The following is a 10,781-nucleotide window of genomic DNA, read 5'->3' as shown; positions in this document are numbered from 1 at the left end:
ATATTCATGCATCTAACTTCTCACCTCCTGTTTAAGTACAATAAATGTACATACTTCAATTTCTACAAATTTTAAACTGAGTGTTTCACCTTATATACCAATACAAACAAAACTACAAAACTAGGGTGTGTTACATGTATATATCAAGAAAATTACAACAAAAGAGAGTAGTTAGTATTTTGAATTTCCTGAGTTACATACAAAAGAAGAAAACTAATTATAAGACGAATTTTACATCCACCCCTTCAACTTGAGGAGCATATTTGACATTTTACAATGAGTTTTTCCCTGTATATATTTAAATATAAAGCAAATCCATTTGTGGGAATGAAGACCAATCATAGACATCTACATAATACCTAATTTGTTTTCCGTAAGTTAAAAGTCTACATAATTTGTGGAATCTGTCGTATAGTTGTTATTGTAACTTGTGGGTACTAAATTAACCTTGAACTTTTGGGAATAAAACTACAGAAATATAAAACAGGAATTCTTGTAAGTTAATACTTGGTACTTACCATTATTCATTCTTGTATTTATATTATTTGGTTCTTGAGAACTTAATTATGTATGGGTTTAAAAAAAATTTATTCCGAAAATTTGTTTTGCAACTTATACTTATAACAAAGAATAATTTATATATTGAAAAAAAAATAATATATATGTTATGTGTATGATTAGCAAGAATTGTAGATTATCCAAGAAAGTAAAATTTAAGATGCACAAATAATGCAGTCAGTGATTTAGATGCATACGAATAAGGCAGTAGGTTTAAAATTTGAATTCATTTCATATGCATTCATTTGTATTTTTTGAATCCTTAAATAGCCAACCAAGCATACAGTTTATCAGTTACTTTAACATTAGCGATAAATAAGATTAAAGAACATGTTTTTGCTTGTACCTGTTTAAAAATAGTTAAGATTTAAATTGTGGAAAAAGAATAGTGAACAGTTTCATAAATCAAGAAAATAAATCGAATCGTGGACAGAATAAAAAAAAGGCAGACCACTGGAAACAGAGACAGAATAAGAAGTAAGCATCCCCTGTTGACCATTTAAACTTGCTCTATATTTTGAAAAAGTAAGCGAGGTTCTAATGATTTAACAAAAGATATAAAAACAGGCAGACAACCCAATTTCAGATTTAATTTACAAACAAGTTCATTAAAAGGACTGCATAAATTGTAAAAAGCACATGTTGAAGAAGAATGTTAAAATGATTGGAACGTCAGCTTATATGTCAGTAGCTTGCCTCCGTTGAGAGACAAAAACAGCATATGCAGATAATAGCAGGATATCATTTCATAAATAATGGACGTTCACGAAGGAAAAGTTGAAGTCATTTCGTTTGACAGACAGTTTAGGTTGTAATTTTTTTTTTGTTAGTAAAACAAATTGCTTCATCTGTGTTTTTTTAACGCACTGCCTAGGCTGTGACGTCATAAATGAGCAGTTATGTTGAGAACATCGTAAGTTTTTAGAAATTGTTTTCAAATCATTTGTATATTAGTTATACAATAAAATATGTTCAAACCAAATGAGCAGTAATAACTGATTGTGAATTGATATTTATATTGTAAACATTACAATAATCATGAATTTCAACAACTTATTTGGCGAAGTTTTGGCATTCAAAGTTCTTGCCAGGATGGTTTATTTACTCTCTCTCTCTCTCTCTCTCTCTCTCTCTCTCTCTCTCATTAGTTCTGAGAAAGATAAAGTTTGGACGCACATTTCACATACATCTATATTCATAGTGTGAAAGAATATCATTTCCAAATTTTACCACAGTGTGAAAGAATATCATTTTGAATAATTAATTTACCTCGCTACTGAAATAAAATTATGTCATAAATGAAAAAAATAAGAATATAACTTGAGGATCATTGAAATGAATTCCTGTAATGATGCTTTATAACTTTAGCTTGGTCAAATAAGGTGTTTCGGGACATAATTTTTAGGTAAACAAGATGAAAAATCATATATTTAAACTGTCGTTTCCCATGAAAAATTTAGAAAAACCGTCCTGCATATGGGAGTTTTTCTCCGTATCAGGCAAAGAAAATGTATCCAAATTGCCTACAATTTTTCAGAAATCGGTAATTTGTATGTTCATGGCCTCTGCTTTAAATAATGTCAAATTTAATATAGATATCGGGACTACTTTTCATGTGATTTCAAATTGAATTCCATGAAAATACTTTATTTTCTACATAATTAAATTAGAACCGTAAAGTAAGGAAAAAAGAAAGTTGAAAGTGATTATGACGTCATAATGGATCTAGCACCAAAAAGTTAGTCTAAAGACATTTACTAGATCTTGACTTGAAGGTACACAAAACGATTTCAAAATGATGAAGCTTGCTACATTGTTTTATAGTTCTATTTGATTGCAATTTAGTGAAAGTAGTTTATCTCTCAGTATCTCTTATAACATCAGAGGTGGGGTCAGAAGCGATGGATAAGTAACCATCCCTTGTCGACCAGTCACACCAATCGTGACACTGTGCACTTCGTTATTATCGGAAAAAGGGGCGAAAACGCAGAAAATTCAGTGGGCAAAAAGTGACCTATCAATAAGTATGAAAAATGTCAGTCAGCATTTGTATTGACGATCGACCGTATTTGCTGACAATGTTATTGCTATAGATTTTGCATAGATTTTGTTGACTGAAAACAAAAAAGTTCATATCCCTTTCTTTCAACTGTTTTCTCAGTTTAGCTTGTCTCCGTTTAAAATCGTTATTACGTATGCTCTTGTGTATCGAATAAACCGAAAGATATAAACTCCATATGCAGAAAAAAATGGTATATTGCTACACAAATAAATAAATGTTGACTATAGGAAGTAGTACGTGTAACAAATCAAGTAGTCTAGTGAATCTTTCAAATAAAAAACAGTTGTGAGGACTCTTTAGTATTTTTATTCCGTGTTCAAAGGGATATATCGACATGAAAGTACTATGTTAACAAACAAGACTTCGTCGATATATCTAAATACCAGTTTCAAGGCCACGGCAAGTTTTTTTTTTTTTTTTCGTTTTTGTCATGCAGAGATTTTCGAAAAAAAGTCAGCTTGAAGTGAATACAAAAGGGTCAGCTGATAATGAAGCTCAATAGGTACCCATGGAGATTGTTGGAAGACCTAATCTCCAAACCTTCACTGATATTGTGAATCACAAACTCAAGCTTTGAAGAACTGGTGTGTATTGAATTATTTAACAAAAAATATTTGCAAATGACCAGTGGCAAGGTAAGAAAAATGGTGAGTTTCTTTTCAATGAGAAAGCAGTTTTTTTTATGTTGAAACGCCTGAATGTTAATTTTTTGGTAAAATCAAAAAGCAAGCTTTGTGAAGGAAAAATATCATAATGCTTCTGGAGAGGGATATTTAAAGACCCTTATCCATACACTAATGTAAAACGTTTAGGGGATAACTAAAGTGGTTATCTACATGTATTTCATTTTTTCAACATAAGGTAAAACCTTTTACATACAGGACAAAATATTTCAAAACAAGGAAGTTTTTCGTAATTAAATATATATTATATACATGTACATACAAATAATATAGCCAATAAACCTACTGGAGTACCTTGGTTTATGTTCAGAATAATAGGAAGATTATTTACTATCTTAACTATGAGTACTTATAGCATCAACCTCTTAAAAACACGATATTTACATAACGTGATATGGTCGTATTTTCTTTTCTTTTCTTATATGTAAAGAAAAAAGAAACTTTGATAAAAGTCTGTGTTTAAAATACTTTCTCTGGTAATTTTATGTTATCATTATTTCGGACAGTAACATCGAGATTCATTTTCATGCATTTCACGAGTATGTAGGTAATGAAGGATTTTGTAAATGTATAGTAAATATAGGAAACTTGAAGGTCAGTCTTCGAGTGTATTTACCTGTTTTCTGCTGCACAACAACCTTTGAGCAGAACACAAGATATCATTTTCATTTTTTTTTAAATCTGCATAAATATGACATATCAAAGATTTAAATAGCATAAAAATTTTAAAATAATTTTTGCATTTAAAAGTATTTTTCCCTATTGTATTTATTTATATAAGGGATATAATGATATCTCTATCAAGCCTGAAATAATTGTAAAGTTATGAACTAGACAGTGCTGATTAGAATGATTTTCAGGTCAATGAGCTTTCTGGTATGCTTTTTGTGCTAAATAACTTCAGGTAAATGATAAAAAAATTAACCCATTTGTAAAATCTTCAAATAGAGGCACTTTTGGAAATTGATATATAGTTCTCTCTAAATAAGACATTTGCAATGCAATTGTTTTTGACAGCGTGCGTCAACAATATGACAAATATAACAGAAAATGCATCAGGTTCTTCACAAATTAGCAACATAAACTAAAAAGCTTTACCACAAATATCTACCTTTAGCGACAAAATACGCAAGCACGTCTCTGATGGTGCTAATTTAGGTAACTTTATTTATTAGTTTATTAAATATTCTTTTTTTAAAGAAACAGTTATTGTCCCTTGTAAGTATTTCATTTTATTGGCATACAGTGAATTTTTATGTACAGTTATGATGAAACAGTTTATACAGGTATATTGCAATGCAATAGTTTGAACTAATTTTGAAATATTTTTTTCAATAAAAGGAAATAAATGTCATCTATACAAAAAAATCTAACATTTTCCCGAAATGTTGATTAAAACATTTCGGTATGCAACGGCTTCTGTAGTTTATTTGAGGTTTGAATGTTAAACTAGTGCTGTGTTTATTTTTTAAAATGTTGTTGCAATTTTTCCTCACATTTGCTATTGTTTCAGCTTTGTTAAATATGTCTTCTCATTTTCAATCGATTTTGAATTTTTTATATTTACTATTTAACAAATAGAATGATATAACTTCTCCAATATTTTTACCTGCAATATTAAAAAACATGCACAATATTTAATGCCAAATTTCGCTGCCAAAATAAATGGACATTTCTTATCACGTCAATCAGTTAAACTCCACTTTTAACAAGAAACAATTACAAATTAAGACATTTTGCAAACTTAAAAAGTAGGTTACTTAGCAGTTGGGTTGAACACTTAACAAAAACTATTTTATTTAGCAGAGAGGGGGGTTAGAAAGAGGAATGGGTCCCAATCCTGAAGCAAGGTCATTTAAGGTTTTGCCAAAGGTCAACATGTCCAAAAATTTATTTTTACAATAGCTCAAAAACTATGTGGTTTATAAAGTTAAAACTTTTACACTGTGTACAATGTACATGTAAATATATCATTGATTTCCAGATGGAAAGTATCGCTTGAAAACAAATATTTAAAAAATATATATTTTTTGACAAAAAAATTAATACATTTAAAAATATGCATATTTTTTAAAACAAATGCACCTGCTTAATTCTGTACTTCTAGTGAAAACCATTATTGCCGAAATAATATGTTTATCAACGAAGGGCAAGTTGGACGTAATGGTCTCGGAAAGGCTGTTATTGAAAGTATGACGTGTAAATAGACAAAACCCTATAAATTCCGCCATTTGCGATGTACTTTCCGTTTCAAATCTTAAAATTTGGACAAAATAAACAGGGAAAAACAACGTTCCAGAAGCTATCATCGAAGTCCAACTTGGCCTTCATTGATAAACATATATTGTTTCTGCAATGATGGCTATCACTAAAAGTAAGGAATTAATTGGGTGAATTAAAAAAAATATATATATTTTTCTAAAGAATTTTTCTCGAAAAACATTTTTCAAGTATTTGTTATCATGTGATACTTTCTATCTCTTAATCAATGATGTATTCATAAAGTGTTAAAATTTTTAACTTAATAAACCACATAGTTTTTGGAGCTACATGTATTGTAAAAATAATTTTTTGGACATGTTGACCTTTGGCTTAAACTTAAACATTCAATGCAAATTTGTCCTCTCTGCATCGGAATTGAGGTATTCATGTTCTCTCTGGAATAAATTAAGGTACAAAAGATAACGTGTTCTACAAAATCTGCCCAAATGACTGCTAACATTTTCTTTTTGCCTTGGCATCCTATAAATGTGCAATATGGTTCAATTTTTTTTTAATTTTCTCTTCTGAAGACAAATGTGACGATGTGGATCAGCAAACAACGCTTATCTTACAAAGAAGATTCACAGAAATCTCAAATTTTACAAAGTAGCCCAATTGTATCATGGTGTTAATTTGAGGTTGGAAATTTTTTTTTCTGCATTAACGTGTTCCTGAAAAGACAACTTTCCTGCAAAAGCCATTTTTTAAAAATGTGTTTTTCATATATCAAATGCTAGTAAATGTAAAATAAGGTTTTATTAGGAATTTTCTCTAAGGGTCATTTGGGATCAAAAATCAAGATTTTCCATAAAGAAAAACCACGTTCCGAGAACAGAACCTCTCTTTCATTTTATGCAGTGGCCAGATCGAAGAACAAGATGCTACAAGTAGTTAGTGGCATATCGGGATTTTTTTTTTTAATTTTGTTTTTAATCCAGGGATAATTTTGAGGTAAAAAATATTTAATAAAGAAAAAATAGAAAATGAATATTTTTGAAGAATTCTTTTTAAAGCAAACTATTTCTTTAGTTTTAAAATGAGTTTGTTGTATAAAATACTTAATATTCAAAAATATGCAATTCATTGGTTACAATGTTATCTGAAACAATTGTATTTTTATACATGTTTATCTCTGTAAAATGTGGAATCAATATTGTTGACTATTTATCAGTTACTAGTTCTCTTTTCGCTTTTGGAATAAAAATATATCTAATTTCTGAATGAGGTTATATTGTAATGTATTTAAGGAAATGCAATTTTGAGTGTCAATAAATTGTTCAGATGTATTTATCTTTAATCTTAGGTAATGTCTCCTCGCGTGTCTATAAAGTTGAAAAACAATCCTTAATAAAGTTAAAAAATATTTAGAAATTTTAGAAAATATACATTTATTAGAGTATGTAAATAATTAGTATACAGTTAGGGGGTTGTCATGTTTTTATATCACTGAAGAATATTTGATTGTAAATCTTTATTTTTAATTATTAGCTTATTGATTATCGGGTAGAGGTATTATTATTAAATATGTGTATCTTGACCTATTAAACAAAGGGATGTGCATAGGCTTTGACTGTTGCCCTAATCCTTATTGAATTAGTCAATAAAATATGTTTAAAGTACAATAGAATAGAGTAAGATTTTTACAAGGTAATTTAATCTTGGGAGATTCAATTTAATCAGGGTAATTATTCTGCTTTTATTCCACTGCAAGGTTACCAAGAAAATTCAAGATTTAAAAAGGAAGGAAAATACATGCATGACGAATAATTACTATTTAATTTTCTCCATATGTCCATCATCTTTCAGTTACATTATTCCTGTTGGCAGTAATTAGCTATTAACTTTTAAAACACTATCAAAAATTTGCTAATGCAACTTTTTTTCACGTGCATGTTTATAATTTACGAGAAAATGAAGACCAAATGACATCAAGGATCCGGAAAAAGAAACAGCTACCCTGGTTCCGAATTCTGTGGTTATCTTGTCCTGAATTTTATTTTTTTGACTTTGTTTCGACTGTGACATTGACTTTTGAAATCAAATTACAAAAAAAAATCTTAATTTTTCTGATGACATTATATATTCTGAAAAAATACATGTTTTGCTGTAATACTGAAGCATATTTAGTAAAGATCACTATCCTGAAATGAAACATATGGAGATAACAAACAGTAATCAAGATCAAAAGTCAATTTAACAATACAAAATAGGAGTATAGCAAACACTGACCTCCAAAACATCAGAGGTGGGATCAGGAGCGACAGAGGAGTAAACATCCCCTTCCGACCGGATCGGGAAATAAAGGAAAAATCTGTCGTCAATTCAGCGTATAAATAATGGACGAACAATTGGTATGAAAAAAGGTCATGCAGCATTTGACTCAATAATAGATTGTATTTGCTGACAAGGTCATTGTATCGACCATAGGACTTAAAAAATGATGACTTTCAACGACACTGTTGATATTCTTGTTTCATCAACTTGTTTGTCAATAGTTTACCTCGTTTTAAAAATTGATCGTACGTAGAGCATGCTCTTGCGTATCGAATCAACTGAGGTATATAAACTTCGTATGCAGGTGATGAAGGTATATTGCTGCATAAGTTATTATTAAGGGAAGGTGACAATTGTAAAGTTAAATCATCACGTTTATCATAGAGCTTGATTGTTATATTACCATTAACGTCTTTTTCAAGTAAAATATCCAAATATCAAACAGATGTGTCACACTCTGAGGCATCTTTTATCTCAAGCTCACCGCGATATATTGTATCGACATAAGAATGGAAATTACCATTGTTAATTGAAAATACGTTGTCGATATATCTTAATGTCGAGTTGAAGGCCACAGCAAGTGTTTTCTTCTTTTCATGTATAAGATTTTGGAAAAATCCTGCTTCATATGAATACAAAAATAGGTCTGCTAATAATGGGGCGCAATTGGTACCCATGGGAATTCCAAAGATTGTTGGAAGACCTTGTCTTTAAAAATCACAAGATATTGTCAATCAGAATCTCGATAAGCATCCTTTTGATGTCAACTTCAGAGTACAATGTGTACAATCAGAATGTTTTTAACAAAATAATATGCAAATGACCATTGACAAAGTAAGTAAATTTACGAATTCCACTTTTATTGAAAAAGCAACTGTCACTGATATCAAAAAGCCTAGACTTTAATTTATCTTGGAGAATGGTTGTGTATAAAGTTGAAAAGTCGTAAGTTCTTAAGCTGTTGGTTTTGGTAAAATATTGTGATTTCAAATGTTCCAAAAGTTCCTTGGAATTTTAAAATATCCACATCTGATTTACACCACTTCTTGAATATATTGTTGCACAGTACTCTTGAAGTTTCTCTGTCACGACTGTTTATACATTGTATCTTAGTGAGGAGTAAAGAAAGAGGCTTAGTTGAGCATTTACTGGAATCCGATATATATATATATATATCTATGAAAGTATAAAGAAGCCGTATGGCTCAAACAGTGCTGACACATGAAACTTAAATTTGATTTTTTTTTATTTATCCATGTATGTAGGTTACATGTGTATCATTTGGAGGTTACAGGAGCCCGTTTTACAAAAGGAATTACTATTTAGACTTTTTAGAGGGAATGTGGTAAGATATTTTACACAAACAATTTCAAAGAGAATTCTTAATTTTGCAGCAAAATTTTACAGTCATCTGGAGTTTTTGGTCTTAGACCTAAGTTCTTTTGTAAAACGGGCCTCTGAACTGTAAGATCTGAGGAAACGTGTCTTGACTTTTAACCAGGACGTTGAAATCCTTGTAATGTCAACTTGTTCATTAGCATCTTGTTTTACTTTAAAAAGAATGAATCAGCTAGTGGTGTTAACACCATACATGTAGATAATGTTACTATTGAGAAAATAGCAACAGGAAAAAATAATGCTACATCGATTATACCTCAGGTACAATAAAGCGCATTGAAGTGGTAAAATTTTCCATTTGGATGAAATGTTCTGAGTCATGTTTTGAATGTCAATTATAACATAGCGACACGCCCATTTCTTTAGAAACGAGAAAGAAATATTCGTCGTAATGTTTAGGGCACCCCGCTTTCCGCGACAAGCAACATGAGTTACACCGAAATGGAGATTTTTAAATAAAAGAGAGTTAAATATAGAGTTCCAGCTTCTGTAAAACACGCATTGCAACGAATTTGTACATAATTATGATTTTATCATGTTTATTGGAGTTAAAACACATGTATGCCACGTGCTTAATGTAGACCGTCAATTTGATTGGCTATTATATTTATAGAATACCTGTTCTGCAGGTTTTCGATTGAACCATTTGACCGATTTTTCCTTTCTAAAGAAATGGGCGTATCTAAAGATAGCTCAAAACGTTCCATCCAAACGGAAAATTTTACCACTTCAATGCGCTTCATTGTAAGTTAAAAATTGGCCATTATCGTTTGAAGTAGGAGAAAACATCCAAATATGAAACAATGAGGCATACATTTATGGAAGGGAATTATCGCCAAAAGCGTACAGAATACAATTGCAACACATTTATTGTATGATCGTGAGGGAAATATATAGATATATTTAGCTACGAAAAATCATATTCAACACGAGCTTCGACAGAATGGGAACACGATTTTTCTTGGCTGAAGAAAGCTTCATGTTTCCCAAACATTCATGCAGTTATTTGTTTTTTGTTTTTTTTTATTATATCCAGAAAAGCCAACAAAGAAATAAAAATTCAGTTGTTTTTAAGTCAAGTTACTGAAGGCCCTTAGAAAAGCCACATTTCGATTTAAGGGCAGATGATAAAAAAAAATGCATGCCTGGATTCGTATATATTTTTGGGCCTATTTTTGCTGAAGATGCTAAACATAATAAAGAACAAGGTACGGTTTCAATACAAATCTGGTCCTGTATTTTTCTCAAATGTGGAAGTTATGTAAGAGATTAAAATTCATCGTTTTTGAATTATTTAAATTTCATGCAGTAGAATCATACGAATCATTTTTCCAATATGACCTCCTAAATGCTAATTGGGACATGTGTATGTTCCCTTACTTTCTTAAAAAGTTGCAGAAGACATAAATGTTCAGGGAAATTTTCTTTCAGAAAATATACAGCACAGGCATCGCCCACAAAGATGTTGAGATATATGATTTTTTCAAAGCATTTTACACAATATATCCAAGAATTGAATTAGGCGACGGCTGTGGATACTTTTT

The sequence above is a fragment of the Saccostrea cucullata genome, unplaced genomic scaffold (assembly GCF_032062105.1).
Source record: "Saccostrea cucullata isolate Sc308-1 unplaced genomic scaffold, CSIRO_AGI_Scuc_v1 ctg119, whole genome shotgun sequence".
Taxonomy (NCBI): Eukaryota; Metazoa; Mollusca; class Bivalvia; order Ostreida; family Ostreidae; genus Saccostrea; species Saccostrea cuccullata.
This window is presented reverse-complemented; position numbering follows the sequence as displayed.